Below are 24696 nucleotides of genomic sequence, written 5' to 3'. Positions count from 1 at the left end.
AAAGTCAAAGGGCAAATAGGAAGGAACACCCTAAGAGTGTTTTGCAGGTCTTTATGAAAGGGAGGAAACATGTGAATGCAATAGTTTTGCCCCCTCCTCCTTACTAGGCTATAATGGATAGAAAAATGACACTCCAATCTAAGTGCCAACAGCCAACCAACGATGCTGGTTACTGCCAAACCTGTGTGCCATGAACAGCAGGAGACCTAACCTTTTGCCATCCAGATGATGTTGAACTAAAACTCCCATCAGCCATCAGCTGGATGGTTCTGATGGTAACTGGAAGTCCAAAATATCTAGAAGGCAACAGGCTAGCCATCACTGGTGAACATGGATATCCTGAGTACAAGCAAAACCACTGAGCCTTCAGGAAAGGTAGGTTGACTTTGAGTTTTCAAAGTGACTGTGGAAGAGTTAGCTGCATGTTGGGTTGTTTAGAGCCCTCTGCATATATTCTGCCTTAAACATAAATAGACTATGTGTAATATATATGTAATATTTAGGCTTCGTAATGACAAGCACTTAAAAAATAGTATGTACAACTTTGAAATAGCCCATTTTTTTCTTGTGCTGAGTACATTCAAAAAGCAAATTAATTCATTTTATGGAACAGTACATTTTTAGAAGTTTTTTTTTTAAAAAAAATCCATTCCACACCACTATATTAGACCCTATGTATTTTCTTTAGAGAAGTGGTAATTAATTTGCAGTCCTCTAGATGTTGTTGTATTCCTGTCAACCCAAGCCAGCATGACGGGGTCAGAGATGATGGGAGTTACAATCCAGCAACAACTGGAGGACCAGAGATACCCAATACTTGCTTTAGAGAATGAAAACCTTCCTCCATATTGCACAGTATTCTTGCGTTTCTCCCCGCACTAGGTGTAAAGTTTCTACAGCTAGCCTTGATTTGGGCCTGTATATGTCAACCTTCTTCATACAGGCACAAAAACAAATAGCTAATATTCAAAAAGTAGACATAAGACACAAAGTGACAAAGATAAAGTGATATTAGTAACACATAGAATGTCCAGGTAGGTAATAAACTCCCAACTTTAAGACCTTTAACTTTAGAATGCTGCAAGAGTGTAATATATGCCAGGGCACATATGTATTAGACTGGAGGAATAAAACAGGACTTATTAAAAAGAAAAGTAAAATTAACTGAAGGAGCCCTTAGCACAGTTTGATTCACTAGACTCTTACTTTGAGAATACCTGTACATCAAATTTTGGGACAGATTTGAATTTCCAACTGAGAGAATGTTATCAGGAAGCTTAAAGAATGCTACTAATTGACTTCTATTAAATTGTGGCTCAGGGCAATAAAGTGTAGCTTAGAAGAGCTACCCATAAGTTTGCCATTTCAAAAGCACTTAAAGGCTAGAGATCAGAAACATCTATGACCAAAAGCTTGCTGTACTGGCCATTTTCCAATTATGATTTAAAATGGTTTAATTACTTCAGAAATTATACCCTGCTGAAGACAGGCCCAGAAGTTTTTTTTCCAATCTGAAACACCCAAACTTAAAAGGTCGGCATTAACAGGCTTACAGAAATGTAGAGAGTCAGAGGAAGATGAGCTGGAATAACTGATTCTAAGGCCAGCTGAAACAGCCAGCTTAAAAGCCAAATAAGATTTGAGAGGTAGTGACAGAGATACTTTAGTAAGTCTGGAAGGTAATGCCTAGTTATATTTCATCAGCAAGACTAAAGGAGGCGAAGGTATTTTGCTCACTGACTGTTTAGCTCACAGAATTCCATGTGTGCAACATTGCCCCATGACTTCTCAAGTGACATTAAAGTTGTGCAGACACCAAGAATATCCCTTGTACCTGTGACAAAGCAACAGAAACACTAGAAAAATTATCACCTTCCAAACAATAGTTATGTTTTATACAGCACCCCTCTTAAATTCATGATGATAACAGTGTTAGAAACTCAGATATATAAGCTAAGCACCAAACAGTTCCTTAAACTAAGGTTACAGTCACCAAAACAGAAGGTCTAGTTGTCATTTTGGGGTAAGACAGCTCTAAAGACTGTGACATCTGGCTATTTCTGATGACAACCTTGAGCTAGGTTAAGAACTTCGAGAACTTAAAGAATAAAAGTCACTTGATCCAGGGACAGTCTATATATATTGCCCTATTTCTATCTCTTTCTGTTAATGGTGACATGGAGCATTCATAATATAAGAACGTTCTTCACAACTGTAAGCAGGGCAGTGGGGTGGTGTAAGTGAAGACAAGCTACAACAATTAACTATAACACCGTTCACCACTCCTGCTCGGGCTGCATGGAAAAAGCATTTTGGTTCCTGAAGTTCGTTCTAATTGTGCAGATAAAATATAACTGATAGAATTCTACAGAATGCGGTATTAGTGTGTGAAAACAGTCAAGAGCCAATGAATGGTACAGATGCAGGCACCATCCTGGTGCCCAGTCATCTTCACTTGGTCACAAGTGGCTGATAGCCAGGTGCAAAATGCACCAGGTGCCTGGCTAATTTCGAATACTGGATGAAAGGGAATTGCATAAGAAGCAAGAATGAACAGGGGAGCAAGCTGTGAACAACCATGTCAGTCTGGAGGAAGATCTTGAGTTGGTATACGTATAGGGCTTCACCGATGCATTAGCAGATGGACATATTTGAGCATAGGAAGACATTATTCCTCCCTCAGTCAAATGGCTCCCAATCAAGGAGAGTGTATGTATTTGTGTCCTCCCTTGGCATGTGGCTCAGCTAACTTTAATCTGAAATGTAATTCTGTCCCATTAAAAAGAAACCCCATACCATGTCAATTGCAGCCAATCCTTACTAACACAGGATAAAAGACAACTATTACCAAGCCTGGAGAATGGAGGACAGTGAATGAATATCTTGTGCCACAGAAGCCAAATGAAACTAAATAAATGGGTGAGCTAAAAACCAGTATTTTCAAACATATGTTATTATGCTTATGACCAAAGATTTTGAAAGGTCTAACAAGAGAAATGTTTCTATCTATTGTGAATAACATGGGATTTTAAAGCGAACAAGATTTAGCCTTTGTCTCTGTGTTACCATTCCCCAAAGGAATTTTGCCTGAAGATGGTAATTTGCTTCTCTAGTTAGGTCTCAGATGAAATAGCATTTTTCTTCCATTTAATTTAATCTGTTTGTGGGAATAATATTTAGGGAAAGGAAATCTTCTTTTCACCCCAGAAAAATCTAACCATGAAGTGCTCATTTTAAAGGTTAAACTTGGAATAGACGGAATGTTAAGTGATCAATGAATAAGACCCCAAAAACATTTTAAATACCTATTTGCCACATTCAAAGAAACTGGCCTTCAGCATGTTCCCAGGTGCCAGCATCAAATTCCTAGGTGCCTTGAATTTTTATCCAGTGCTGGCCAAGAATGAAGGAAATTCTGCTATATTATTGATTACATAATGAGTATTACTAAAGCTCGCTCTGAGAAAATCAATTCATGGTCTGTTACTTTTACAAAGAATTCCAGAAGAACCTCCTTCTAATTTAAGCATGGTGTAGTGATTAGTAGCTAACTAGGGCCATGGAGATGTAGGTTTAAATCATCATTCAGCCATGAAACTCACTGGAAGACCTTAGGCTAGCCTATCTCAGATTAATGTATCTCAATTTAACCTACCTCACAGGGTTGTGGGGAGAATAGCACAGGGAGGGGAGAACTAGGTATACTGCCTTGAGGTTCAAAGTATAGGACAAAAGTAGAATAAAAAAATGAAAATATTTGGCCACCGTTGAGAACGTAGTTTGATCACTGTGAAGTCTACCCAATGCTACCTATCCATGGTACTGACTATGAAATGGTTTAGAGAGGAAGGGTGAGCAACATCTAGTCTCATGCCAGATGGGGCTTTGGTGATCAGGGACTGAAATAATACTGGGTTTGCAGTTCGCGGAGTATTTTGTTTGACAAATGTCACACCCACTCTATTCTTGCCCAGTTACAGGGACAAAATGCAATTGGTGCTTATACATTGAAAGTAATTTGTTTAGCAGAACTAAAGCCCATGCTTTTAGTGTATTTTAGGTTGCAATCATATTCCCATTTACCTAGGAGCAAACCCTGTTGAACTCAATGGGACTTACTTTTGTACAGACCTGTAGAGGACTGTGCTGTTAGTATGATTAAATTTCTTTTCTGGCTTAGACTTTCTTTCTGCTGCTTCATTTGATTTTTATTTATGGTCATTTTATGTAAACTGTTTTCTGACGTTTTAAGCTTAAAACCAGCAAATAAATACTTTAAAGACTGTTCTTAACAGCCCGGTAATGAATGGGCATCTATCACAAAGTCTGTTGCTCTAGCCATAGGTGCTTGAAAACAATAAGACTTACCAGCTCCTTATACATAGATCCACATAATACAATGAGATCTTATACCACATATCTATGCAATGCCAGGAGAAAATGAAACTAAGATGGAGAAGTGTCATTAAGAGCCTAGAAGGAGTATGCTACCTTTTTAAAACACATTTCCTCAAAATGCAGAGGGCTGATGAGTGGTTAAACATGATTTATCTTGGCTTTACTTAGCTCTCACTAATCCACAATGCTTAACAACTTGTCAGGAGTTTTTTTAAAAGATCCTCCTCCACTGGCAACCACAAGGGAGGTGATATAATGCAATGGCCCAGAAGGAGAGTAAAGTTTTGAATTTTGCCTCTGCTATGCACTTGCAAGGCGGCTGTAGGCAAGCCATTCTCTCTCAGCATCAGCCTCTTTCCTTATCTGCAGTATGTTGATAATACTAATTTACCCTCTAAACTTCTTATAAGGATGACAAGATTGGTTATTTGAAGACTGAAAGCACTCTGAAAATGCTAAGTATCAACAACAAATCCTAGTTATTCTTCCCAAGGTACCAAAGAGCTCCCTATTAACAGAGCTTATCTTTGAGATATCCAGGAGCTACCAGGCCACTTAGGAATACATGCAGAGTCTTCACCAGCTAAGACGGGACTAACAAAAGTCTTGATCTTTCATATTTCCTACACCCTATCCCTTCTTCAACACTCACACTTCCTTCTGCTCCCTAACACAAATCACATTTTGAACTTTCGCATCTTAAATTAAGACCCCATTGTATTATCTTTCCTCACTTCAAGCAATCCCTCAAGCCTTTCAGTATCTCCATCCATACAAAGCAAGACCCAATTTCTTCATTTAATTAATTAAATAAAGAATAACAATAATTTTATTATTTATACCCCACCCATCTGGCTGGGTTCCCCCAGCCATTCTGAGTGGCTTACAGCATATATATAACACAGTAAAACATCAAACATTAAAAATTTCCTGATACAGGGCTGGCTTCAGATGTCGTCTAAAAGTTATGTAGTTCTTTATCTCCTTAACATCTGAAGGGAGGGCGTTCACAGGGAGGGCACCACTACCATTGTGCAGTCAGGGGATGTGTGTTCCCACCTTCTCCCTTTGTATGAGAAACCAATGATAACTTCATGTTCATTCATGCAAAACTTAACTTGATCAGGTATCCTTTGCATGAACCTCAAATCTTCATTTCAGTTAAACCTCCCCTTTGAATTTTTACTTGCAACTTCAGAGCACCTCCTGTCTCTGTGCTGTCCACAGATAAGTTAATACCCCTCTTTTGCCACTCTCTTTTCAGTAACCAAATCCATGTTCTTAAGCCTCCCAGCAGAATCAGTGTCAACCTACTCAGTCTTTTCCCATCTGAGCTGTTGCCTTACATACCCTAACTGCAGCATTGGCCCATGTCAAATCCATCCAGAAAAGAACCTGTAGCCAGCTAATGAGGAACCCAAATTGGCACTTGTCATCACAATTTGCTTTCCATTCACTGAGGACTCAGTCTGTCCCAGTACATCCTTCAAAGCAGGAGCAGCCATCAACCTTTCACTATACCCTTCTCAATTTACCACCACCAATCCCAGAGGCCATAACTCAGTGCATTGCATGCAGAAAGTCCAATGTACTATCTCATGTCAAGGAGAGAGTTCTCTGCTTGAAACTGCCAATGATAGGAATGAGACTGGGCTTGTTGGAGAAGTCATCCAACTCAACTCTTATAAGGCAGAGATAATCAACATGGTGCCCTCCCAGATGTTGGTGAACTACAAGTCTCATTATCCCTGCTATTTGGCTATGCTGCCAGGTGCTAAAAGGAAATGGAACCAAAAAATATTTGGAACACACCACATTGGCTACCCATGTTTTAGATGTTCACCATCACTCTGTGGTAAAGCACATACTGAAGCTCTCAAATTCATTTCTGGTTAGAAAAGACAGCAACTAGGTTGCACAGGTTTATCAGAAGCATCCACAGCTCAGTTGCAGACCACCTACTTTGCTTGCAAAAGGTCACAGGTTAAATCCCCAGCATCTCCATCAAAAGGATCACTAGTAAGACTGCTAGGAAAGGCCTCTGTGTACCTGGGAACATGGAGAACTGTTCAGATGACAACAGCAGTGCGTCTGGGTCAATGACCCAACGCATCTTAAGGAAGCTTAACATTCACAAGGGTAGCCAACATGATGCTTTCAACTCCCATCAGGCCCAGCTAACATGATCAATGATCAGGGATAATAGGAGTGGGAGTCCAAACATCACGGGGGGGGGGGGGCTCTGGATGTAGCAATCCCATCTTTTACCGGCAGCACGAACCACCTCATGCAGAATGGGAGCAGCCTCAAACTTCAGAAAGATGCCTCCAGGCAGAACAGGGCTGGGCTAGGTTGCCTGATGCTCAGACCGCTTCAACTGTTAACACGGAACGTCCCTCTTACCCCTCTGCTCGAAGCCACCTTCATCCCCACAGAGCAACGCCGACCTCCCCTTTTCCCGCCTCCTTGTGGGATGCCCTGGAGGTCACCCCTTTGACACCCCGCCACCCTCAACCAGCCCTCCGGGGGGGGGAGTCACAGCCTCCTCCCCCTCCCCAATAACGTCATCCCCGTTCAGGGCTGGGGGAGAGGCCTACCACCCCGCCCTCCGAGGACCCAGAGCGCGATAAGTTGAGGTGAGGGAGGCGCCCCCCCCAATTCCAGGGCGCCTCAGCCCAGCTCCCTTACGACCCTCCGCCCACTTCCGGGCCTGGAAGCCGGGCCCGTCTCTCCTCACCTGACCGGACGGGAAGGGGACGAGGAGGGAGGGAAAGCGGCTCCGAGAAGCGGCAGGGCGCGAGACAGGGCCTCTACTGGCGGCGTCGGAGCAAGGCGGCCATGGCGTGACGTCATTCGAGCGCGCCGTCGGCGGCGGCGACGAGACGGCTAAAGAGAGTGTGTGACGGGTTTGTGGAAGCGCATGCGCAGAGGCGCCCGGGCAGCGAGAGATTAAGAAAAAAAATAGAAAGGGGTGTGGCGGCGCATGGTTAAGCTCCAGAGAAGTAGTCGGAGGGCGGGGACCGCCCCTAGAAGGTTTAGCAGCCAATCAGACGACCTAACCTAGAGATGGGGCGGGAGACAGAGCTTTATTGCGCTTGCGCACTGAGTCCTTTGAGCACTTTTACTGTCCAGAACTTGTTTCACGGTCACTGTAATATAAAGCAAGAATGGTTCTGAGCACGTGCAGAGTGCCTAGAGCGCCAGCGTTGCAACTCTTGTTTTCCCCGCCCCAGCACACATCCCTTGTGTCAGACATCCGTCTACCTAAGAACGACACAAGGCTCAGAAATTCAAAACCTGAAGCTTCCATCCAATGTTGCAGCAACTGATTTCCTACGAAGCTAAGCGCAGCAGATGGTTAGGGTTGTTGATTCCAAACCCCACCCTTTGGCAGGCCAATGGTTGCCATCATTGCTGGCAGAAATTCAAGAGGTGAAGCTTTCTCCCAATGCTGTATTGTAGAGTTTGGTGAAAGCTACACCAGTTGATTTTGACAGCACAGTTTGAGGAAGCTCTACAGAAACTAATCAACCATTTTGCTCATCAGCCTGACAAAGACCAACATCCTGTGTCAGGACGACTCCAGCACTTCTCGCCTCAGTATCGGTGACCACTTGCTTGAGGTGGTAGATGATTTTGTCTTCCTGGATCCCACCATAACCAGCAACTTCTCCGTTGATGCTGAGCAAGGCAGCTACGGTGATGGCTTGCCTCTCCAAAAGTGTATGGGAGAATGTGGTGCTAACGTCCAATACCAAGATGAAGGTCTACCAGGCTTGCTTGTTGAGCATGCTGCTTTATGGAAGTGAATCATGGGCAACTTACAACCGCCAGGAGCAATGCCTCAACACCTTCCACAGGCACTGCGTCAGGAAGATTTTGGCCATCACATGGCAGGACAGAGTCTCAAACAATGATGTGCTCTTCCAAACCCACATTCCCAGCATGTTTGCACTCCTGTCTGAGTGATGTCTATGCTGACTTGTTCACAGAAAAATGATTTTCTAGCAAAAACAGGGCAGCAGATAGGGTGTTTATCCACTGTCTGTCTGTTCCCCCACAAAATTCAAGAAATGACAAACAGAAAAGTAGAAAATATAAACAGGGAAGGAGAGAACGAACTTAGAAAACCCAGGTTCAGATCCTCACTCAGCCGTGAAGCTTGCTGGGTGACCTTTGACCAGTCACTGTCTCTCAGCCTGTTGTTGTGAGGATAAAATGAGAACCATGTGTATCACCTTGATCTCCTTGGATGAAAGGTGGGTTGTAAATGTAATAGGTTAATAAATAACAATAGTGATCAGATGTGGGGAACCTTTTGCCCTCAGGTGTTGCTGAACTACAACTCCCATCACACCCAGCAAGCATAGCCAGGGATGATGGGAGTTGCAGTTCAGCAACATGTGGAGGACCAAAGGCTTCCCACAATTGATATAGATCTATAAACAAGCAATTACAAACTGACTCAAAACCTTAAGATGGAGATAATCAAAAGCAGGTTGGAACTAAGGAGGAAAAGTTGTAACTGGGAAATGCAATTGCCAAATGCAACAGAAGAGGGAGCTCACACCCAACAACAATGCATAGTTGAGCACTTGCAGCCTTTTGTCTCTTAAGCAAAAGGACAAATGTATACAAATCTGACATCATAAATGGCCAAACATTCAAAAGCCAGCAGGGGAGCATTTCCACCTCCCAGAACTTTCTGTAATGACTTTAAGGGATACTGGAATAAAGGAATTTCATAGACTGCAGCCTGAAACTGCTGGAGGTTCAGTTCACTTGTGGATTGAACCACTACCATGGATTTACCCCCTGCAATACTTGTGTTAATTGGTGTACCAATGCCAGGATGTTTGTGTTATCAACACAACTAAGTTAAGTTTTACTTTTTTAATAGTCACTGTTAAAAATGTTAATAAGGGGTAAATTCCTATCTGTGTGTATATATGTGTGTGTGTGTGTGTGTGTGTGTGTGAGTTTTAGATCTGTTGTTGGAAACTGCCTGATAAGAACAAACCAGGCTAGAGTCTCTCTTAGAGCTGTGCTGGACATATGTTTCCTCCTAAACCGTACCCCTGCCTTGCCCCTCCAGTTTCCTTCTTATTTCACATTTCTGCTTTATGGACGTGCCCTTCCTCCACCTCTTTTTGTGGGCATATTGCACATATGTTGATTTAGTCATGGTCAAAGTCATTTAGCTAATTTCCCCAAACTGAAGTGATTGATACTGACAGTTTAATGTAGCTAATTGCTGAGCTAATTGCTGAGCTATTCCTCACTGCAGAAATAAGTAAATCTGCATATTTTGATTGTGTGTTTACTAAGTATTATCTCTGTATTCATATTGGTAAATACTCACATGAGTAGGAAACAATATGGCAGACTATGGCAGCATGACAGGTTGCTGGCGGTGGGTCCTTGGTGGGTCAGCCCCACAGGAGTGATACCAAAGGGGCTTCTCTTATTCGGATTTTTAACTTCAGGGGTCATGGTGAGGGTGAGGGCACTACCCAAAGAGCTTGTTTATGTCCCCCAGCCTAGACAAATGTTTATTGCTTGGTGGAAGAGTGTGGAAGGAAAGTTATTGGCTGCCATGTGGTGTGACAGCCCACAACAAGGGTGGACATAGGGCCCCTTCAGGTAAGAGCCAAGGTGTGGGTGTTTGTAGTTGTGTGGATCCAGGTGTATTGTCTGGAGCATGGTGATATCTTCCATACTACTAGTCAATGTTTTGTGTTGTTGTTATTCTCCCATCTGTTTAGTTTACACTGTTAAATTAGGTGAGACTGCTTGTATCGTGTCATACAAATGCTTTCTTTGTTTTTCCTTATGATATTATATCCAATTGTTTCCAATATGTTTCTTGAAGTGTCATACTTCATTTATTTGATAACATTGCAAGCCACTTTGGGCACAATTTTGTGGCATACAAATAAACATGATGACAACGATGATGATGCTCTTTATCCTAAGGGCCTAGGGCGAGTTGCAGCCATTAAAACACAATATTAAAAAACAGTTTGGAACAATTTAAGATTATGGAAATAAGATGGGTCCTAAAAATATACATCTTGGGTGTCAAAAGAGGTGTGTCTTCAGCACTCACCCAAAGCTGTGTAAAGAAAGTGCCAGACACACCTCTGTGGGGAGGGAGTTCTGCAATTTAGGAGCTGCCATAGAGAATGCCCCCTCTCAAGCCGCCACCTCCCGATCTGCTGAGGGAGGAGGAACTATCAAGAAGGCCCCTCTACCAATATTAGGAACCAAGAGCGTCTGGAAGGTTGTTGTGATCTAGTCATTCTCCCAAATCAGCTGAGACCACAAAATTATTAGGTAACATTTAATCCAGATTTATTAAAGCAGAATAATACATTCTGGGTTATTGAGGCCACCCCTGAATGCAGGTTTTTCCCACATGAGGGGAGCTTACTGTACATCTTGAGAGAGGCAGAATCTTCAAACTGAATGAATCCACCATAAATCAAAGGCAGCCTGCTGAGAATTACCTACAGGCCCCTCTTCCTGACTCACCAAGGAAAGCTGAAATGAGCATTTTGAATAAAGTATTATACATTAGAAGTCAAGCCCAAATGTGTCTGGGGTTGGGAAGGCAGTGCCATTTCAGCGGTTTGATGAGCATGAAATGAGGTACAAGAGCAGGGAGGCGAGATTATGAATTTGTTAGTGAAATATGTAGACAAACAGAGCCAAATTCATCACTGAAGTCAATCAAGGCACTTCTTATTCTTAAAACAAACCAACCCTGAGACGAATGTTGATTTTACACCAGTTTCAGAAGACTGGATACTGCAAAGTCTTGAGTATTTCCCGGAGATTTAACAGGGTATGCTTGAACTCAATCTTATGTTGCTGAGTTTTCCCACAGACCACAACAGAAATACTTTTAACTGGTTTTAAAGTTGTATTTTTATATTACTATAACCTGCCCTTGGACCTTATGGTTGAAGGGCTTTTTGAAAAAAGAAGTCTTCCTAGTAGCAGTAATAATAGCAGTATTAATAGACTACCTGGAAATGCCAGGGATTGAAGCTGGGACCTTCTGCATGCAAAGCAGATGCTCTGTTCTTGAGCTATGGCCTTTCTACCACAGGCGAGGACTGGTGTCTTCAAGCCCTGCTTGTATAGCTCCTCATAGGAATCTGCGTGTTACCAGTGACTTTGCCTAATAAACCTTTGCTTCCGACAAAGGAGAGCCATCTGGAAACATTGCTGAGGCCTAAGCAAAAGCAGATCTAGCACCCCCTCCTATTCCAAGCAGAGAAACTAACTGAACTGGCAGTTCCGTCTTACTTCAGCACCGGTGACAGGACAGCACCCTACATCACACCTGACATCAGGCTAGCTTAGAGGGCACAGTGGCCAGGCCACGTGACACACCCAGCTCTGTCCCCCCAACACTTTGGGAAGATCTTTGCCATACATTTAAAGTGTGGCATCTGAATATAGACTGCATTTTTAATCAAGGCATATATTGGCTTATATCTTGATCAGGTTCCTAAATTAAATGGGCTTAGATTTTCAAAAGTTTCATGCCAGGCAGGCCAGCTGTTTTTAGAGAACCTTGAGAGTGTTTTCCTCCTAGACAATGAGACGCCATCCAGATATATTAGTTGTCAAACATTTGTTTAGAAACCTTCAAATGAAGGAGATCTTTCAATGTTTATGTGAACCCAAGGTCTCTGACATCTGTTCAAGATAAAATTTTAAAATTATTAACCATCTGTTTTGGAGGGCAAGGAGGGCAAGAGGTGAGCTGGTAATTAAGATTCTTTGTTGAGACACATGTAAGATATATTACTACTTATTTGTCATTTATAGATGTAACAATATATAGCTCTTTGTCTGCCATATAAGGACAGGAGGATGGATATGGGTGTATCTTAAAATTGGTTATAGCAATCAGCCAATAGGAAATTCAAGCAGGCTGATTGAACAGAGGCAGCCACAGGAGCAGCAAAAGGGGGGTGGATTAAGGAAATATAAGGGCTGGCCATAATGGCAGGAGGCAGGGGCCAGAGCTTGGTAACCATATACCACTGTGCCTCTCATTTATTTGTCTGACAAATAAATTATTATTTAATTTCTCTGTTGCTGCGTTGAATATTTCATTCCAGCTAAGCGTTAACCACAAGCAGGGTGCTACATTTTATGGTGCCTGCGACTCGGATAAGTGGTCTGCTGGAACGCAGCGCCTTCGCCTCACTGGACGGGGTACAAGAGAGAGGACAACTGTGCCTACCCAGCGCGCACTGGAAAAAATTTTTCCAGGGGAACGCAGCAGTCTCGTCTGTCTGATACCCTGCCCACCGACGGCGACGGACCGGGGGGGACCAGAGAAATAAACAGGGAACCAGCTAAGGGTAAGTGCACTAAGGGGTTTTGGCCCTCCAATTAATTGGGAGGAAGAGAAGTCCTGATCAAACTTCTGCGTCTCAGTAAAGGGGAACTGAGTACGCTAGGTGGCTGGGTATATCAGATGGTGATCTGGTGGGGGAAAAGGGAAGAATGGGAGGTAGTGTGTGGTGAAGTATCTGGCGCATTGCATGTGTGAGAAAGTACAATGTGTAGCTGACCTAAGTGTGGAGTGAGTACTACTTCGTTTACCAGTAAGGTGTGTGTGTGAGTGACTGAGTGGATACTTCACAGGGCCATACAATGGGAGTTGGGGGTTCAAAGGGGGGAAGTACACCTTTTGAATGTATGTTAAATAATTTTAAGAAAGCCTTCTCAGGGGCATATGGAGTCAAACTGACGCCAGAGCGCCTGAGAACGTTATGTGAATTAGAGTGGCCGAATCAAAATATTGAATGGCCATCTCAAGGAACCTTTGATATAAATTTAGTAAGCAAACTTTGGTCTAACTTCGCCAAAGAGACTGGAGGGTGCCCAGAACAATTTTCATATATAGATTCTTGGCTGAGCACATTAAATAAAAATCCTCCATGGATAAGGGAATGCAAAGTCCAACGATGCAAATTATTGGCTGTAAAAGCCAAAGCTAGGAAAGTAATCTTGCCAAATAAATCCAAACACTCCACCAGTTGTAACCCCAAGGCAAGAAAGTGGAATGAATAATGGGGGTGGAGTCACAGAACTTGATTCCTTGATAGATTATGATAAATATCTTCAGGAGGCATTGGAGTTCTATAATGAAGCCCAAGCAGAAGTGGTTATTCCACCTGTGAGTCCCAGTAGAACTCCATCTACAGTCTCCTTTAGTGGAACAACTAATTGCCCACCCCAAACCCCTGTACATCCAAGTTCTAGAGAATTATCACAGAAGTTACAGGGAGACCTTGATCGGTCAGCAAGCAATACAGCCACCTCAGGCTATGATGGACTTGGTGACTTCAATAATAAATACTCACAGTCCTACTTGGACAGATTGCCGCCAGCTCCTGAATACTCTGTTCACCACTGAGGAAAGGAGAGACATAATTGAAAAGGCACAGATATATTTGCGTGAGCAGGCCAGAGTGGGAAATATTTATAATATTGACCGTCATCTCCAGGACAACTTTCCCTTGGAAGATCCTAATTGGGATCCAAACAATGCAATTCACCTGGCCAGGCTTACCACCTACCGCCAGACGCTTGTGCAAGGTATCTGCAGGGCATGCCAGAAGCCCACTAATATGTTTAAAGTCTCAGGAGGGTAGACGTGTTACCCATAACACTGTTTTGTGTTCGGTGCACACCCACAAAAGACTTAAGTTGTCACCTTTTGAGCTCCTGTATGGGAGGCCGCCCTCCTTTGTTCAGGATATTCCAACTGACCTCAAACAAATAAGAGACCATGTGACACAGGGACAAGTGCAGTCTCTCTCCCGTGTTTTTGTCTCTCTCCCGTGTTTGTTTGTTTGTTTTTTTATCTTAACAGGTGGGCCCTCGAGCGCACGCCGTGCAGCATTGCCGTGCCGATTCATCAGCTTCAGGCTGGCATAGCATATGGGTGAAAGAGTGGAAACGTGATCCACTTGCACCTAAGTGGCGTGGACCTTACACCGTCTTGCTCTCTACTCCAACAGCGGTGAAGGTAGCTGAGGTGACCCCCCTGGATTCATCACTCCCGTTTGAAGAAGTCCGAAGGCAGTTGGACATGCAAAGGTGACCCCTCTAATCCTCTTAAACTGACTCTCTCCAAAAACCCCTGTATCTAGCCCTACCGGGAACGGGCTAGGTCTCGGGCAACATTAGACGACCGGCCTGCTGCAGCCACAAACCTGGAAGCTGGCTGACCTGCGCACGCCTGAAGCTTGAGGAGCGTCTGAACCAGAGACTGTGAGCGGGAAGATTCTCTTATACAATTGATTGACTGCCCCCTTGTGGAACAATTATCAGGGATATTACACATTGGGGATCCTTGGGATATATGTTTTGGTCTTGGTGGTTCCCCATTTCTGTCACTGGGGGAATTATATTGGGACTAATAGTTTTCTGCTAACACAATAAGGTAATTTTTTGTGGAAGGAATGCATATGCTAGACATCAACATGATTTTATTATTAATCCTGATCCCTTGGGAAGGGGAGGGTCCTTGAATCTGACCAAATTTGCTAAATATGGATTCCGCTATGATCACAATATGTGGGTAGGTTTAGCTGAAATGGTAAGCCAATGTTGCAAATAGGACTAATTGCCTTGTTTGCTCTCTTGGGCCAGATGATTCAGAGGGAGGTGTGCCCTTATTACCGATACCAATAAATGCCATTGGTATGGTAAGCGAAATGCTACACCAAACAGAAGTACAGAATTTCCCCGGATGGAACTCAACTAAACATTACGAGTTATACCTGTACAAGGGGAATTCTGTGTACATAAATCATCAGATGCAGCTGATTCTACCATGATAGGCTCTTCTCATTGTCACTATACTTGGGATTATATTAAGAATAGTCATACCTGGGCAAACGGTACTACCTATCGAACTCGGAATACCTTGCCCTGTGCAACCCCTTTTATTCATGCATGGAAAGTGGTATGGAACATAACTGTGACAGAGAAAGGCAATCTAACATACTGCACTGTGAACTCTATACCCCTTGTGATATTTCGCCTCATGCACTCCACATACCAAAACCCTCAGACCCATGGTTGTGGTGGATATGTGGAGAATGGGCATACAAGAAACTCCCTTCCAAATGGAGTGGGACTTGTTTCCTGGGATGGGTATTACCACCAATGTGGATTTTGCCCACTAATTTGGCCAAGCGAACACGAAGAAACGCTGATATTTCTCATATAGCAGGAGGAAGTACCCAAAGTTGGAGCGGTACTGATGATTGGCCACCAGAGTGCATTATAGCCTATTATGATCCTGCCTCCTGGAATCCTGGTGAGCTCATACAAGGGGCACAGGACCCTATTTATAATCTAAACAGAATAATTCGATTGCAAGCAGTAGTGGAACTTGTAACCAATGTAACGGCCCAGAGTTTGAGACGTATTGCACAACAGTTGGATGAAAGTAGAGCCGCATTTTGCAGCTGAAAATGGGAATGGATTATGTACTTGCCTATGTGGAGTCTTGAACTTGACAGGGAATGCCTGTTGCTTTAACATTTCTGATAATGGTGAGGCAATCCGTGTGTTGGCCACAAAGATGGAGAATATAGCACATGTCCCAGTACAAACATGGGAAGGATGGGATAGGGGATGGTTACCCAATGTCACAGGACTCAAAGGGATACTATTGTCTTGCTTGTTTTTCTTGACGGTAGTAGTGATGGTTTTATGTATGATGCCATGTATCATCTCATGTTTTAGAAGTACAATTAGCAAGATGATTTCGAATGAAACTCTACCTCATGTCATGGCCCTATACAGAGCTTTAACTCAGAATATGATGCAGATCAAGCTATCAAGGACGCTTGGTCCTTGAGCTTGAAAGGGGGGAATGTGGCATCTGAATATAGACTGCATTTTTAATCAAGGCATATATTGGCTTATATCTTGATCAGGTTCCTAAATTAAATGGGCTTAGATTTTCAAAAGTTTCATGCCAGGCAGGCCAGCTGTTTTTAGAGAACCTTGAGAGTGTTTTCCTCCTAGACAATGAGACGCCATCCAGATATATTAGTTGTCAAACATTTGTTTAGAAACCTTCAAATGAAGGAGATCTTTCAATGTTTATGTGAACCCAAGGTCTCTGACATCTGTTCAAGATAAAATTTTAAAATTATTAACCATCTGTTTTGGAGGGCAAGGAGGGCAAGAGGTGAGCTGGTAATTAAGATTCTTTGTTGAGACACATGTAAGATATATTACTACTTATTTGTCATTTATAGATGTAACAATATATAGCTCTTTGTCTGCCATATAAGGACAGGAGGATGGATATGGGTGTATCTTAAAATTGGTTATAGCAATCAGCCAATAGGAAATTCAAGCAGGCTGATTGAACAGAGGCAGCCACAGGAGCAGCAAAAGGGGGGTGGATTAAGGAAATATAAGGGCTGGCCATAATGGCAGGAGGCAGGGGCCAGAGCTTGGTAACCATATACCACTGTGCCTCTCATTTATTTGTCTGACAAATAAATTATTATTTAATTTCTCTGTTGCTGCGTTGAATATTTCATTCCAGCTAAGCGTTAACCACAAGCAGGGTGCTACAAAAGCACATGGCTTCCTTCAAAGAACCCTAGGGACTATAGTTTGCTAAGGATGTAGGGAATTTTAGCTCAGTGAGGAGGAAACTACAGCTCCCAGGATTCTTTGAGGGAGGTCATGTGCTTTAAATGTGCACTGGATGTGCTTAAAAATTACAGTGTGGATCTATTATTTGCTGCTGATCCCAGTTCCCCTGTATCTGCCAGCTGAGGTAGCTGCCTCAGGGCCCCTTGAGACTTGTGGGTTGTGTGTGTGTGTGTGTGTGTGTGTGTGTATTCTGAAACATGCCACTGACGCAAAAGTCATTTACTTATACAGTGGTACCTCAGGTTAAGTACTTAATTCGTTCCGGAGGTCCGTACTTAACCTGAAACTGTTCTTAACCTGAAGCACCACTTTAGCTAATGGGCCTCCTGTTGCCGCGCCGCTAGAGCCCGATTTCTGTTCTCATCCTGAAGCAAAGTTTTTAGCCTGAAACACTATTTCTGGGTTAGAGGAGTGTGTAACCTGAAGCATATGTAACCCGAGGTACCACTGTACTGGACTGTCCACACATCATGTTAACTCATTATTGCCCCCTGAGGGGGCACTCATGCACTATAGCACAACAGAAGCAGGACAAAAAACAAAAACTGAAACCTTTGTGGTTTTAAAAGTGACAGTATTTCAGTGGGAAGCTATGGGACACGCACTGGTTGAAAATGAAACATATGTCCACACAAATGTGTTTTCAGCCAAAACCGTATTGGAAATAGAATGGCATATAGCCATCCCAACACAATCTTCAAGTCAAATAAACATGAATGCACAATAGAAAGGACCCTGCCTAGTGGTAGGACTGGTGCCCAGTGTAAAACCATACTAAGGCATCTCTGAAACCTTTGGCTGAGCAGATGAAATGGCTGTGGCTTAATGGTTTGAGGACTGGGCTGCTTGCTGGGAAAACTGCACAGAGACAGAGGTGAGGTGGGGGATGCTTGATGATGAGTGATCCACCATGGAAGCAGACAAAATCTCTTCTCTCCCCCCCTCCACCCCCTCATAATAGGCCTGCAAGTGAGTCACCCTCACTGCCACCTCAGCTCTGCTCTGATTTTATGTTAATCCACAGAAATCTTCCCTTCCAATCTCCCAAGGCAGAATTGCCTCAGTACCTCTCAGCTCAAACTATTACCCAGAACAACAGTCAAGTCTTTCCTGCTCCTTTGGCTGCTGCAGAAATACAAAATCAACTTCTTGGTCTTGGGTCTTCTGACAGGTTGAAACCCCTTCTGCTTTGTGGGCCCTAACAACAAGGTGTGGATGAAAGCACGAGACTCCCCTTTCCTCAGCCAGTGAGAGCCAGTGTGATGTAGTGGTTAAGAGCGGTAGTCTCGTAATCTGGGGAACCGGGTTCGCGTCTCCGCTCCTCCACATGCAGCTGCTGGGTGACCTTGGGCCAGTCACACTTCTTTGAAGTCTCTCAGCTCCACTCACCTCACAGAGTGTTTGTTGTGGGGGAGGAAGGGAAAGGAGAATGTTAGCCGCTTTGAGACTCCTTAAAGGGAGTGAAAGGCGGGATATCAAATCCAAACTCTTCTTCTTCTTCTTCTTCTTCAGCCACCACCCCATGCTGCTCTCAGAGCTAAATCTGGAAAGAATCACCAGAGCTTAAACCAGGGGTGAGCAACCTGTCACCCTCCTGATGTTGTTGGATGACAGCTTCTTCCATCTTTGGCCATTGGACATGCTGGCTGGGGCTGAGAGGAGTTGGGGTTCAAGCCTACCCCCCACCCCAACCTGTAGAAAGCAACCACTGGTTTAAAGCAGGCTTCTTATTTTCCATAGGTGGTGTTTTCCATAGCGCAGGGATTGGCAACCTCAGACATGAGAGCCAAATATGAACCTCTGCCTTGCCCTCAGAAGTTTGCCCAGTCCACACCCTTTGTACCAGCACTGCTTGAGTGCATTTGCCTGGCTGGGATGAGTTCTTGAACTGTGAGGATGCCTCTTGCTTGCCTGGATGGAAGGTGGATAGAGAGACAGGCGTGTGTTTAGAAACCTCTGACTTTGACATGGTTGGAATGTAGCCTACTGTACAAAGGTAAGAGTCATGGCCATCATGCTGGCCACACCCACTTTTGCCTCTGGCTCCACCCACCACCAGTGACTTGTGTCTCCTAGGAGGTTCCACCCAAAGGGAACTTTGCCTTATATTCAGACTGTTGGTCCATCTAGCCCAGTAATGTCTACACTGACTGGCAGCAGCTCTCCAGGGTTTCAGGCAAGGGAAATTCCCAGACTTGCCTGAAGATGACATCAGGGACTGAACCTGGGACCTTCTGTATGCAAAAATGTGCTGCAGTCCTGAGCTTCAGCTCTTCCCCAAAGTACCAGGGACGTGCAGCATTTTTATCCCACTGCTTTACAATATCATTTGAACCACTTAAGGTGAAAGTAAGATAGCAGGCTGTTCCCACGGTTGTTGAGCCAGGATCATTTCCAGAAAGCAATAACTTCATTTTCTGGCTAAGGAATCCCACAATTCCTTGTTCACTTTTGGTGTACCAAAAAGTAGTGTCCAGAAATAAATATGGGGGTGTATCTTACTTGTATACTTACACTTATGCAATGTAAATATTTGTTCCTGTGGAAAATGAAATGTGGAGAGTCTATGCAGTCTCCAAATCCCCTGTTGTGTTGCCATTGAACTGTGACTGTTGAATTAATGTTCCACACTGCTTGCAATAATGTAAGCAATTTCTCCTGAGAGAAATATCCTGATAACACTTTACGGAGGAAAACTAAACAAGATCAGTGTATAATATGTGGAGAAATAAACAGAGAAGTTTTGTCTTTCTCATATATTTGTGTGTGTGCGTGCATGTGTAACAATTAAAACACACAACATCATTAACAATAACATAGATAGACCTAGGGAAAGGAGTTGTAAAGTTTGAGACATTACATTTTGGCATGTAAGTCCATTTCATTATTATTCAAATTTCCAGGTTCCCAAGTGTAGTTGTCCAAAATTTTCATGGGTTTACAGAGCTGGATTGTGAAGACTTTTTTTTGACATAGACACATATTTAATACATTTATACCACACAACATGACATTTGTCAACTTATGGATCTTTACTTTGTGCTTTCATTTTATCGAATAAATTTCCCATGAGGGAAATCTGCCAAACCTCTTGGCACCAAAATTTAAATAAATTAAAATGAGAAGTTTTCCAATGTTTTGCTATTACCAATCTAGCTGTTGTTACCAAGAAAATAATAAGGCTGTTAAAAACTATATTCTGTCCTGAGTTATCAAATATTATCAATAAAGATAATTGTGGTTTAGATTGAAGATTTTAGTTAGCAATTTTATAAATATCATCAAAGATTTCAGTCCAAAATTTAGATATCACTTTGCATGTCTACCATATATAACAAAATGTTACCCTTTCACTGCATTTTTTTCCAACTTACTGAGGATATATTTGAATTTATTCTATTCTATTTAGAAGGGATCAGCTAGATTTAAGAAAAAATCAGTTAAAATTATACTTCTCAGCTTTGGTCTTTCTTACTTCAGGCCTTGTATATAGCAGGGGCAGGGAGACATTCACCTAAATATATAGAAGAAAAACTCCTTCAGCGAATTGGACACATGCTACTTAAGCAAACATCATGCATTTTCACCTGGTTGCTAAGCAATACCTCCATCCATCTCTCTCTTGGCTAGTTCACAAACAGAATTTACCCCCTAAGTTGTACACAGAATGCTGCTGTACTTCCAAAAGGTCCATAGGTCATTCAGTATGTGTGAGCACAACACCCTGTGTTGGTTGCTCACCTCTATCACCATCCTATACACAGGGGTTCCCCATCTTGGTGGCCCCCACTACATAGCTGGACTACAATTCCCATCATCCCTGACCACTGCTCATGTTGGCAGCAGCTGCTGAGAGTTGTAGTCTGAAGCATCTGAGGGCACTGGGCTGAATGCCATAATATACCACTAGTAGACTCAATCTCTGAATGTAGATTCCTATGTAGCCAAACCACGTGCCAGAGCATAGGAGCCAACTCCTAGGGGCCATGGGAGCTTCAGTAAATAAAATATTTGAGGGGGCCGGGCCCCCACAAATTAGATGGGCAATACCATTTGAATGGTGTGCGTGCACTGCATCATCTCATTGATTATGCAGGGCAGGGCTTACCTTGGCCCCCACAATGTTTTATTCAAGTTGTCACCCCGTGCCAGAGAGGGGTATCAGCACTCAGTAGGCTTAGGGGAACTACAAGATCTGCAGGAGTACAGGCGGGTAGGGGGACTCTTCTTCTCTTTGAAACAATTTGCTCTGGAACTCCTTGAATAACCCAAGAGCTGATAGCAAGAAGGGGAAAGAGAGTCTCTCTCTTTCTGTCTGTCTGTGTGTAATTGATATAATTTGCTTTCAAATATTAAGAAGGATGATTGGCAAAGACATAAAATGACACATTTCTCACTGAATTGTATTCAGAGCCAGAGTGGCTATTTTTGCAAAGCCTAGGCAATTTGCTCAAGGTCACTGAGAGAACCTGTGGATGGACAAGGAACTGAACTCAAGCCCTTTGGCAGATGCATCCATTCTGAAATAACTGTGTAGGCCAGACCCTACAAAGAAGTCAAAACACTGAATCCCCATATTGTCCACAGAAGATGTAACTGACACTCTCTGCGTGTCCTAGAGAAGGTCACATATCAGGACTCACCAGTGGTTACAAAATTCTGCCCTCAGAGATGGTTCAAGAGCAGGCGCCACCAAGCTGATACCCTCAGCTTGGATGATAGCTCCTGATAGCATAGTCTATCAGCCTTGGAGAATCTCTGCCAGTCAGAGTAGGCAATACTGGGTTAGTTTTACCACAGGTCTGACTCAGAACCAGCTTCATATGCTCAACTTGGGGATGAAGATAATTCTGTAAAGTGGAGGTGGGGAACCTCAGGCTCTGGGGCTGAATGTGGCCCTCAAGGCTTCACTATCTGGCCCTCAGGACTCTCAGCAGGCCCCTCCCCTGGTCACGCCTCCTGTCTGGACTTGAGTGCTTTTCCACTTGGTGACAGCTGTCAAAATATCCCTCACTTGGCCAACAGAGCAAGCAATAAAAACAACTGATGAGCAGTGGCCCTTTTTTTATTCGCTCTTCCTACACTCCCTGATTGTGTGTTAAACAATGCTGATTGCAATTTATCCCAGGGAAGCAACAAAGAGAGGGTCTCTCCTCTCATACCGTAGCCCTGCCAGAGTGCAGTTACATCAGCTGACGAAGGGTCCCCCTTATATCTGCCAGCAAAAACTGCATGAGCCACACAGAAAAGGGAGGGAGAGAAAGAGAGAGGCAGGCAGATGCTGTAGAAGAGGCAGGAGATACAGAGACTCCGGCAAAGCAGGACGGAGAGGAGAGGAGGTGAGGGACAGGGACGCTGCATGCCTTTAACTCTCCTTCCTCTGTTGCCTCCAGTTTCGTCCAGGATCTAAGAATGATGCAAAAAAAGAAGGTAAGTTTTGCAGGAAAAGTTAGTTCCCGGTTTCGTTTTGCTTTTTTAAAAACCAAGGTAATAGGTTTTGGAAAGAGGGAGGAAAGAGGGTGATCTCCTAGGTGGTTACTTGTCTGCTTTGGATAAAGTCTTTACCAGACCATTTAAGGTATTGCCTTATACCAAGCCAGGCAACTGGTTCATCTATCTCTGCATTGTCTTCACAGACTGGTAGCAGCTTCCCAGGGTTTCAAGCAGAGAGCATTTCCCAGCCCCACCTGGAGATCGGAACTGGGTCCTTCTGCATTCAATGCAGGTGCTCTACTGCTGAGCTACAGCCCTTCTCCCTAAATGAGACGATCCTATAGATTTCAATGTGTAAAGGCATCCGCAGGGACAGGCTCAATTGTGGGTATAGTTTGCCTATCCCAGAGAAAGAAGCAGAAAAGATCTGGGGATTCTTGAATGATATGGAGGAGGAGGAGGAGCAAACAGGTTTTAGGTGACAGGACACAGAGCCAACAAACATCAGCAGCATCAACTTTTGCAGTAAATGTTTAGGTAAAGCTCCGTCGGCAAGGTAACCTGTCATGCTTTGCACCTTTAAGATGCCTTGGCAAACCATGGAGTTAATCTCCTATTAGAATTCTCCCCTTTGACACTTTGCCTGTGAGAGACACCTTGCATGCATCCTTCCTGCATACTTTGCAACCAGTTCTGTGGCACACACATTGCATTCTCACCCAGGCTTCCTGCTTAAACCTTTCCTTCCTTCCTTCCTTCCTTCCTTCCTTCCTTCCTTCCTTCCTTCCTTCCTTCCTTCCTCCCTCCCTCCCTCCCTCCCTCCCTCCCTCCCTCCCTCCCTTATATTTTTTCAGGTGTGTCTGAGTGGTTTATTTTTCAACCCTTGAGTGTATGTTATGTTTAACAGCAAATATTACTTACGGAATAATGAATCTACAGAGGTCAAATAATAGCTTTCACAATAATGTTTCTTTTTGGCAATGTGCTGGCTGCGTTGACCTGTCTTGATGAGGCTGTCCCCCCCCCCCCAAAAAAAAAGAGAGAGAAAGGGAACAGAGAAGAATCCATCAACAGCAGGAAGGATGCCATTTGGGCAAATTAGGCCAATATAGGGTCAATGAAACCAAATGTTTGGCATCTTTTGATCCCATTCTTGTCTTTCCACCACTTCCATGTCCATCTACCCTTCTGATGGCCACTCTGGGCTCCTTGGGGAGGAAGGCAGGGTATAAATTTAACAATAAATAAATAAATTGCTGGAAGACAAGGCAATGGTTTGATTTCAGTGAGGATTCGTGTGCCTGTGTCTCCCTTTCTTGGCCATGGCATTTTATCTCCAAAACTCACATTGTGGGCACTTGGAGAGAATAATACAGGTTGCCGTAGGAATCTGTGAAGTGGCTGGTCACCTGGGTACCAGAGGAAGGGTGTGCCTGTGGGAACGGGCTGGCATCTACTGACTTCAGCCATGTTTTGCACCCTTTACGCTCAACAGCAGCAGAAAAAGGTTTAGTTAAGATCAGGGGGAAGCAGCCGCTCTGTTCAAATCCCTCCTCAGTACACACTGAGTGTAGCATCCTTCCAGATAAGGCAGCGTATCAGGGAAGGAGAGGCTGTAAGCAGAGAGAAAGAGAGAGAGAGCAAGAGAGAGGGAGAGCGAAGGAATGCATCAAAATCTAATAAACCTTCTGGCAGTAAACCGACAGAAGGTTTCTAAATTGGTCAATTTCCAGGGTTTTTTAAACAGATTAATCAATTCATTATTCAATTAAATGCAAACACATCAATGCACTGCAATGTTCCAGCTCAGGAGCACCAAGCATGGACCCCCTCACCCCTGGCTCTCCAGGATTTCCATTCCCTGGTGGTGGTAGTGGGCACCTCCAGGAGGGCAATCAGTATGCAGAAGCCTGTTCCCCAGCTCTGATAGCTCTTGCTAAAATCAAGCTGATTGACTAGGTCAGTCAAGAGCTGCACTGCTCACTATATGTCTGGCAATTTTTTTTTGGCACATTCTTGCCTCCCCAACACTTCCATGCTCACCTATGCTTCTCATTGCTGTCCTGGGTTCGTTTGTGTCATGGCTGGTGGGAAGGCAAGAATAGGCATTTCGTTATAACAAGGCAAACACTGAGATTGTTATGG

The 24696-nt window shown here is 43.7% G+C and overlaps 2 protein-coding genes across 4 annotated transcripts in view; one reads left to right on the top strand and one right to left on the bottom strand.

Annotated features, from left to right (window-relative positions):
* ZC3H18 (zinc finger CCCH-type containing 18) overlaps positions 1 to 7289 on the bottom strand; it is a 55415-nt gene extending 48126 nt beyond the window's left edge. For both annotated transcript variants that reach the window (XM_081202600.1, XM_081202601.1), the window contains exon 1: positions 7136 to 7289. The gene's annotated coding sequence lies outside the window, so the exon portion shown is untranslated. The remainder of the gene's footprint in view (positions 1 to 7135) is intronic.
* Positions 7240 to 24696, top strand: part of LOC308591707 (thyrotropin-releasing hormone receptor-like) — a 37357-nt gene continuing 19900 nt past the window's right edge. The window contains exons 1-2 of one of the 2 annotated variants that reach the window (XM_081202607.1): positions 7240 to 7293; positions 22247 to 22552. The gene's annotated coding sequence lies outside the window, so the exon portion shown is untranslated. Of the gene's footprint in view, positions 7294 to 22216; positions 22553 to 24696 lie in introns of those variants that run through there. The other variant, XR_014010224.1, reaches the window with a different exon arrangement.

This window comes from Podarcis bocagei, assembly GCF_964188305.1.
Source record: "Podarcis bocagei genome assembly, chromosome: 7".
NCBI classification, from domain to species: Eukaryota; Metazoa; Chordata; class Lepidosauria; order Squamata; family Lacertidae; genus Podarcis; species Podarcis bocagei.
This window is presented reverse-complemented; position numbering and strand designations above follow the sequence as displayed.